Source organism: Triturus cristatus, chromosome 4_1 (assembly GCF_964204655.1).
Source record: "Triturus cristatus chromosome 4_1, aTriCri1.1, whole genome shotgun sequence".
Taxonomy (NCBI): Eukaryota; Metazoa; Chordata; class Amphibia; order Caudata; family Salamandridae; genus Triturus; species Triturus cristatus.
This window is the reverse complement of record NC_140585.1, coordinates 420430130-420440108: the sequence shown is the minus strand read 5'-3', so window position 1 is coordinate 420440108 and position 9979 is coordinate 420430130.

Genomic DNA, 9979 nt, shown 5'->3' with positions numbered 1-9979 from the left:
AAAATCACTCATGTTTTTTAAAAAGGGTCCTCACTCACCAACCTGGTTGGTGACATGCTTCATCATTTTACCCCTACCAGAGAGGCCAAATGCCTCACCAGTGTGCTTCAACACCTGATTATAGCAAAGCAGGATTTTTGAGTGTTGATTGCAAGTGATTGCAAGTTTTTTAATGACAGGGTAGTAAGACTAGGTTAATAAAGTGTATGGTGGACATTGTGACTGATTAGATTGATCAGCCACATTCAAAATTACAACATTAGATCGACATGTTTCAGCCTCTGTGTGCCAATTGCGAGGCTTTCCTCAGGACCAGGGACCATGGCGGTATGCACTCACTAAAGTGCAACCTAACCTATGGCCAATTAGAGAACCGGTTTACTCACGGTTCTGAAGGACACGCCTTCAGCACTTCTGAATGTGTAGCATATCTGTAAGGCAAAAGGAACAATAACATACAGATACACAAGACAAGACACACATAGACAAATCGCCTCGTGTACAATTTTAACAAATGAGCGATGAAGTACAACCGTAAATGCCCTTAAGAAAGCATATGTGTGCTTTCTATGTTCAACAAAAATCCAAATGGGCCCAGTAGGCGCGTGATCATACCTAATAGTATCTCTAATGTAGGATTCTAGGCATGATTATGCATGTGCAGCATTAAAGTTGCCGGGTGTACCGATATATCAATTAAGTTTATCGTATGTGAAGGAACTCTACTGTCGTCGGGTAATTACCTATAACCGGAGTTGGTCATCAATGTTCGACTAACCTCGAGAAAAAGTGCCTATACTGACAACGTGGAACAAAATGAAAAGGAGGCAGGAGGCTTACGATTCAGAATGAAGAGATTAGGCAGCATGGGTCCTGGCAGGGGGTGGCGACTCTAAATCACACGCTGGCGGGTGGGAGACAGAAAAAGCGGTAAATGCGATGACACGCTGCAGGAGACATACCTCGTGTTAACCGGTACAACCTGTGCCACTTACTGTATCAGAGCCAGCCAGCCGCGTTGCCTAGTTCTCTGCCCGTCTTTAGGACCCGAAGCTAAGAAATACTCTCTGTCTCCTGGGCGGTGCGCAAAGCGACGGAATGACGTCTTCACGCATGCTCGAACGTCAATCCCGTCAAAGGAGTGCACCGCTAAACCGGTGTCAGGATGTGCAGCCATCCGGAAGGGAGTAACAACCAAATGAAATGATGGACGGAGTGTTGAACATTGCAAGCACTCACCCCCAGTCAACTGATCTGGGTTTAATCCATCACCGTTCTTTAGCCCACTCTGTCACCCCAGTTCAGACATGGCCATATGCAAATCAGTCTGACCCTGTGCCTCTGTCCATCAATTGTTGTTTTTGCATTTTTAACCCCGAGTGGGAAGGGTATGCCCAGACGTGGGTCCCGTGCTCTCCATGCCACTGGAATCAAGCTATCCTGGCTGAAGAGGGGTGAAACCCCGAAACCGGTCCTAGGATGCTTGTTTCCAGTCCAGGGAGGACCTGGCTTGGCAGTTCGGGCTGGACTTGTACCCATGAGGCACAGGGTCAAGACGGATTTGCATATGGCTGGGTTCAAACTGGAACGGCATGGTGAGCAAAAAAACGATGGATTTAGGCCCAGATCTCTGTACTGGGGTGAATGTATGACATTGTTCTGCATTCTGTCCATCAATTGTTGTTTTTGCATCAGCCATCCGGAAGTGGACACATTTGTATTGTATATTATGTTGGCAAATCAGTCCAATCAGGGGAAAACCATTGTTGATTAACAGAGAAAGGGAAAGTGCAAAGTACGAGCAGGGTGAGCAACCATCACTAATGCCCAAGAAGATGGAGCACGCTGCAAGCTTATGGCACAGAATGTGCATATTAGAGTAAATGGAGGACATATCCCTGATCACTAAATGAGTGAGTTGTTAGTCTACCATGACTGTGAGATCATACCTGTGGCTAATCAGAACTCCATAAGTTCAGAACAGGCTTGTATACAAGAAAGGTCTTAAATAAGGTGCTCCCTGCTAAGGCCTATGGCGTGACATACCTGGTGGTATAAGAGTGCCTGAGAAATAAAAATCATGCATCATAGTGAACAGTAGCCACTCACGATGTTTAGGGCAAAGGAGTCCCTAAGTGCTGGTTAGTCATTTCCTCAATACAGATCCCCGCGGGATATTATCATTCATTCCCTGCTTGTGAGTGGCCAAACGATATATCCAGCGTTGCTCCTTCTCAAAGAGGGAGCTTTGTATATTTTTTCTTTGCTTAAGTTGTTCAATTATTGTCCAATGCATGTCTTTGGTGTATGGTTGGCCTGCAAGAAATGTTCAGTTAGTTTAGTTGTGTTCTTTTTACACCGGATGTTGCTCCCGTGTTCACAGATGCGCTGCTTCACTTTTCTTGTCGTCATACCCAAGTAGCGTAAGACACAGGGACATGTAATGAGATAAACTACATTATTGGAATTACAGTTTGTATGCGCTCTTTTGATCCATGTTTTATTAGGCTCAAGATAAAGGGTCTTGGAAGCTGAAGTCAAGTGACAGACGCTGCATTGTCCACAGGGGAAATGTCCATCTATACTTAGCAGTCGCCAAGCATTCAGGACCGATGGATTGTCACTCAGTATTGATTTTTTAGGGCGGGTATGGACCAAACAGTCCTTGACGCTCCTTGCCCTTTTGAAAGAGAATAAGGGTTTGTCCCATTTCATATTACCCGTTTCAAGGATCTTCCAATGTTTGTTGATGGTTTTTGTGACTGCATTGGAAGCTGTGCTGTATGTGGTCACACAAGTCAGAGGTACTTCTTCCGTGATCCTTGGGTTGTCTTCCAAGAGAGTGTCGCAGTGCTGGTTTCTCGCACGCTTATAACTTTTTTTAAGGATATGTTCCGGGTAGCCACGGTTCCGTAGCTTTTCTGACAAGTTAGTGGCCTGTGAGCGATAATCATTAGTGTTGCTGCAGTTTCTCCTGATCCTCAAATATTGTCCATATGGAAGATTTTCACTGAGTGTTCTGGGGTGAAAACTGGTGAAAGCTAGGAGGTTGTTTTTTGATGTTGGCTTGTAGTATGTTCTTGTAACTAGTCTTTCATCCTCTCTCGTGATGGTAACGTCCAGAAAAACCATTTCCTTCCTGTCATGAGTATAGATAAACCGTAAGTTGGTGTCACAGGTGTTTATCCAGTTGAAGAAATCCAACAAAATTCTCTCTGGTCCTTGCCATATGATGAAAACATCATCTATATATCTTTTCCAGCAGTATATATAGGATTTGTACGGGTTGTCTGCGGCCAGTACGTACTTTTGTTCAAAGTCATAGACGTACAGACCTGCCACACTCGGGGCAAAAGTGCTGCCCATCGAAGTGCCTGTGATTTATAAAAATAATTGACCTTCGTACTCAAAAAAGTTCCTTTTTAGGGCCAGAGTGGCACACTCGATGATAAATTGTCGTGGTACATTGTGATCCCATTGTGTCTCTTACAGTGCCTTTGTCAATGCCATAATAGTTGCGTCTTGCGGGATGCTAGTATATAGACTTTCTATGTCCATTGAGAACAGGATGGTAGAGTCTGCATCCACGGTGGTATGTTGCAAAAAGGCAAGTAAAGACTTAGTGTCCTTTAAATAAGTGGAAGTTTTCTGTATCAGTGACTTTAGATAAAAGTCACAAAATTTGGACAGGGGCTCTAGTAAGGACCCGATTCCAGAAACAATTGGTCGTCCTGGTGGTGGGAGGACGTTTTTATGTGTCTTTGGTAGGGTGTAAAAGTAGGGGATAGTGGCTTCCCCTGTGGTTAGAAAATCTGCCTCGTGTTTGGAAATATGCCCATTGACTTCAGCTGAGTTGACTAGCCTGCTGATCTCTGATTTAAGAGATGCTGTGGGGTCTGATGTCAATGGAGTATAGCTACCCCTATCTAGGAGGAGGCGTCGGCATTCTGTATGATAGGCATCTTTATCAAGGATGACCAGACCACCCCCTTTATCTGCGGGCTTGATTACAATTGCGTCATTGTTCTGCAGATCTTGGAGACTTTGAAATTCAATGGCACTCATATTTTTAAAAGTTTCTGGTTCATCAAACTTCTCCAGATCATTAAACACTGCTTGTTCAAATGTCAATATTTCCACTGGAACTAAATGTGGAGGTGGAACAAAAGTAGACTTTAGTCTCAGGCCAGTTTGTCCTGTGGAAAAGGGTGTATCCGTGAGTTGTTTCTTGTCAAAGTAGGCCCTCAGTTTCAGTTTCCTGAGGAAATCTGACAACTCGCAGTGAAGACGAAATTTATCAAGTTGTGCTGTGGGAACAAAGCCGAGACCCTTTTCAAGTACCCTCAATTCAGTAGGGGTGAGGGTTACTTTTGAAAGGTTGGTCACCAGACTCTCTGGTTGCTTGTTCCCGCTGTTGGTTCTGTGGTCTTGCTGCATGTGTTGTTCCCTACCGGGTCTTCTTGTTGCCAGTGGACCTGGTTCGTTCCCCTTCTTCTTTCTCTTCCCCTCCTGCCCCTCTCTAAAAAAGGGGGTCTGTATGTATTCTGGGGGAAAGGGGACACGTGCATGAATGCCGGATTCCAGCCCATCATAAGATGTTGCGGTGGTTGGAAATGGTTGGGGAAATATCCTCCCATAGTCGTAGTGAACTGTGGCCATGGTTGTTGTTGGTATTGTTGCCTGGCCCTACCCCTACCCCTTTGTCTGGATCTGGAACTATCTCCACTTGAACCACTGGACGTGGAGGCATCATCCTCTGAGACATCAGAGTTATTCAGGGGCTTATTAGGAGGGGTGTAATCCAGAGCCGCATAGGCGTAAACTTTGTTGAAAGAAAAACGTTTAAGATCTTTCTGGAATTTTAATACTTTGGTTTGCGTCAAATTCTCTTTATATTCGTTGATCTCTTTGTTGAGTACGTCAAGCTTTTTTTTGTAGCCAGTCAGTGTGGCTCTGAAATGCGTCTCAGTTAGTTAGATTTCCACTAGGATGGCCTCTGATAGTCTTAGTGCAGTTTTAATTATAAGCACCAACCAGTCGCGGGTACAGTCCCACTCAATCTGTGCCCATTCTTTTCTAAAGACGGCGTCATCCAAGAAAATTCTTGGGGCATTGGTTACTAGAAGTCCCCGGGGCGCCATGTTGTTGCGCAGGTCTTCAGTTAAAATAGTACCATGTAAGATGGTCCTAATGCGATTGCGCTTCTGTTCAGTCAATTTTTCCCATTCTGATGTTTGTGAGATGGTTTGTGCTATAGAAGGGTCCAGAAAAAGGGATGAATCTGCCAGGATGGCGTCCACTTCGGCATCACTGAAGGTGAGGCCTTGGTTCTCCATTGTGGTGTTGATGGCCACAGGGCTCGTATTGTTGGAAGAAAAGTAAATATAAAGTTCCACTCTTGAAAATAGGCAAAAAACAAGGAGAAAGACGAGAAAGGTCTCTCACAGCTGCACGCTGCCAATGTAAATCAAAACAAAGAGAGAGAGAGGGAATCTCTTTATCTCCACTCTTAATCCCCAGAGGTATACGTATAAACAACAAAAGAGTGAAGCCAGTATGTCAAGGGCTATGAACAAAAATCACTCATCCTCACACACCCAGCAAGCTAGATGTCATGCTTTATCATATGGACTTGCTCCTCGTCAGGCCGGCGCTGCAATGCCCGACGGGCACCCTAAAAGGGGCTCTTTAGCGGAGATCTTTATTTCCTGCCGTTTGGTGCGTGGGTGTGAGGGCCCTGAAAAACAGTGTAGATGTGGTGCAAGTGAGTGATGTTAAAAAAGGTTGGATAGTCCATATAAACTCTTTATTAGATTGGTAATCCACCTTCTTAAAAACAAATTCAGTGGCTGCTCTCTGGCTTTATGGTTCAGTGGAGCTCAGCTCATCTCATGTGAAGTCGTCGATATGTTTCATGCGTAGCGGTCAATACTGATCCATCGCATTTCATCAGGACCTATTATATTCAGTACTATCTACACGTGGTGGTGGTGGGCAAGAATGCTCCTACCTGCCACACTCTTTGGATGCGAGCACGGAGTCCCGTCAATCCTAGTGGTAACCTATACATGGAGGATGACATAAAGAGACAGGATACAGTCACTAGATAAATTAGTCTAGCAAACCGAACTCTGTGTCCCCTCAAACCCTCATCTCTGGTGTCCATTATGTGATCAATCTTTGATCGTAGTGTGATCCCTAGTTAAAAAGACATACTTAGCAGTTAAGTGAGTTTAAAATTTCCTTCCAATAAAAATAGTCGTGAGACCGGACTTAAAAGCAACAACAAAAGAGGGAAACGTAGCTAACAACGTGATCAATCATTCTACAGTAATCCCAATGTAGGGAGTGCAGACTGGCAAGAGGAGACTCACCTAGCTATAGGAAGTAACTCACTCCATTAGCTAATGGTCAGGGCTTAAGACACCCGAGTGGTGGTGTCCTATAGATCCAGAAGTGAGGAAGAGACTGAGATTAAACATGAGCAATGCAGCACTTGTAATCATGCTCATTATACAATATGTGCCTTGGGGCACGGCTGCAAGAGGTGTCCGTGCTGGCAGGAGGAAGGGGGCTCACTCCATCTCCTCCCATGTCCGTGACGGCCAGTCGCCCCAAGGACAACCCCACGAGTAGCTTCACAACGGAGGATCCACCGCCCCGGGCCCGGCCATGGTCGGGGAGGCGGCAGAACCCCCAGAGCGGCCGCCAGACGCGGAACAGACCAGGGAGCCACAACAACACTCACTAGCCCGGGGGGGCCGCACTTTGGTGCGTGCAAAAATGGGTCGGAAGAGCATTGTCCTCCCTCCCCAGTGTCGGGACCCAGTCGGTCCGTGTAGCACTAAAGGCAACCCCATCAACCCCAACAAACAGCGCCCTCACTTACCTGTCCGCTTCAGACGTGCGCTGGTACACTTCCCGCGTGTGAACAGCACACTGCCCTGCCAGCATAGCTGGCTAACCCTTTATCTCTTTAACACCTCTTCAAGGCAGCCTGGCTAATCCACTTAACTCTGACCAATCAGGGCAGATCACTGGAAGGCTGAATTTGGACTTACAAACAAGAAAGTCTTATAACTTCTTGTATGTACACTTTAGGAAGAATTCAACAATATGATATTGTTGGATTTAATAATACCATTCTGGAAAGTCTTTGAATGGCATCTCTAGCCCTCTCCTATCCATAGTTATTAATTAATAACTGCCTACCATGTTAACCCATGTAACAGGGGATTTGCAATGGGAAAAATGACTTGAGCCATTTTTCCAGCACCGGGACTTATAAAAACATATTTTAAAAGTACTTGTCTTATATCTTCAGGAACCCCACCCCATGTGCAACTAGGGGAGACTTTAGGGGTTCTGAATCTGTAGAAATATTGCATATCCTCCATCCACAGTGCTCCTAGCATCAAAGTCGAATTTGAGTAGCACTGTACCACAATGTGGGGAGTGAAATGTGAAATTTCACTTTACCCAGGCATATAAAAACTAATTGTATAAGGGTGTACCTTATAAATATCTGACCCTCCCTCCCCCCCTGGATACCTAGGGGAGACCCTGGGGGTTCCTAAAATGCCAAAACATTGTAGGTTATCCATTTTAAGTGCCCCAAACACCAAAGTCGAGTTTGGGCACAATTTAGCAGTCCTGGCACCCTATGCTGCTTTTAAACAGACCTCAGGCCTCAGCAGTGCACACATGCAGTTGCAAAAAGAGCTGCTGGCCTCTAAACTGCCATGCCCCAGGGTTTTAGGGACTTCTCGGCAGTTATAATCCCCCTGCCCTAATATATACTAGGGGCCTATAGGGTAGGTCATGCCAATCACAGTGGTACCCCACCATACCATTGTGTACCCTAATGTATGTAGGTGTTTTAACTGTATTCTAATGTGTCTCTTTCAGCATAGCACTGGCCCTGGGCCAGGTTAGGCAAAGCCCAGAGTCAGTCAGAGTCAGTTACTGCCAGCATCAGTCAGCAAAAGATTGAGGGGTGCCCAGGGCACAGGATGATTTTGCAACACCCTGGATTTTTGATGAATCCATATCTATGAAGCTGCAGATATTCCTATAATAAAATGTCAACATTGTTAAGGCAGAAACGTTTGACATTTTTTATCAAAGGCAACACAGTGTAGTATTGAAGCGTGTCCTGGTTTAAAGCTGACATGGTGACTTGTCTGGTTTTAGTTCTAGCTGTCATACCTAATCGGGTAATACCTTGATTAATATATACCACATACGACACTCTGCTTTTAATAATGTGCGTGCACTGCATTAAGATTCATAGGACCCATTTTTTTTCTTCGCCTATTTTTCGTGGCCTTTGTTATAACACATTCCTGAGCTGCGGGGGAGCCATGCACATCACTCCTTCAGTGGTCTTCTAGGAGAACCAAAACCAATCTGTAATGACCATCCACGCAGGGGCTTAATGCAGGCCCCTGCAGCTCCTGCGCTTTAGGGGGGCCCTGCCCTCCAGTGGCCCATCATCCCTTCAGTGGGGGGGGGCAATCTGCTGTACGCCAATGAATATTTGTGACATATGAGAGACTCTGTGGCCCCTCTTCACATTCTGCACGGGGGTGGGGGCATAATTTTACCTTACGAAACTGAATCCACGCCCCTCCCTCTGAACATGTATTATCATCATGGCTACCTGATCCTCTATCATCGAAGGGGCTACGTAACCCCATAAATTAAGCCTCAGAGCCTTACGCGTCACCGACGCGACCCCTCTTCGAATGGCCATCGGTTTCCACGTGAGCGCCTCTCCAGACCCCCAATGCCAGACCCTAGGTCATTGCCTGCGCCTGTGCCCCCTCCGCGCTGGCCGCTGGCCGTCATCTCCTGCCTGCTGATTGAATCCTTCCATCTTCATTCGCCTTTAAATTGAAGTGAGCAGTTTCCTCTCTCCCAGCCCCTCACTTAACAAGCTGTCTCCCGCCCCATCCCAATTTTCATCAGTTCAACCTTTTCAGTTTTTGTCCCAGACGACCTTAAGCATCAGAAGCCTTGAGCAAAGCGCAAAGGTCGTGACAAGAACAGAAGCACAATTACAAGAAAGGAAAAGGGAGCCTGGGTGTCCGTGCTCTCGTTGCAGAAGAGACCTGGGTGCCATTTTCCACATTGGCTGCTTTACAGAGACAAAAGGCTACTGAACTCATGTTAACGGGTCCAGAGGAAATGGACCTTGTTCAATCAGCAACCAGTCCTGCATATACATTTTCTAGGGACCCAAAATAACGAGAGACTTTGTCTTTGATCATTTGCCTAAAATCTTGTACACGCAAAAATGCCCTATTTGGTTAGAATATTCCCAAAGTGCATGAATCTTGTAATGAGCGAAAACACTTGGGATTCCACAAGTTGAATATTTGGAACAAAAGCCCATTGGGCCTTCTAGTAATCCGTGCATCCTATTCTTGCCTCAGATGTGCTTGGCCTGTATTAGTGTAATTATTTTAGAGGAACTGATGGGCGACCTTCACTCTGAAGTGACTGCATAAACTGTTGATTATCGTCCTTACTGGTGTCAACAGGTAGCTCAAACAACTAAAGACGTATTAATGGCCAAATTGACGGGAATGCATCAAATGTGTGGCAGGAAAGCACAAGACAATCGTACATTCCTCCATATCGTGCACTTATCAGTATCATGGAGAGTTATTCCATAACACCAGGAGTGGTGATGTGTTCATAGAGGTTGAGGGGCCATGCTCCCTCACTTTTTGCCCCTAAAGCAGAGTGTCTGACAGACTGTTGGAAAACGAGGCATTAGTTTTGTGACCTGCAAATGTACTGTGTCTACATTTATCCTCCACTGGTAACCAAACACCCCATTGTAGTGCTTCACTCTCATAGGGTAGCGTTGCTGAGCTGTCCAAGGCCTACTGAAGGGAGGCAGTGTGGGCTAGTAATCACCATTCACAGACACGAAGTAATAACACTCAATAAATGACTGTCCAGTTTGTGC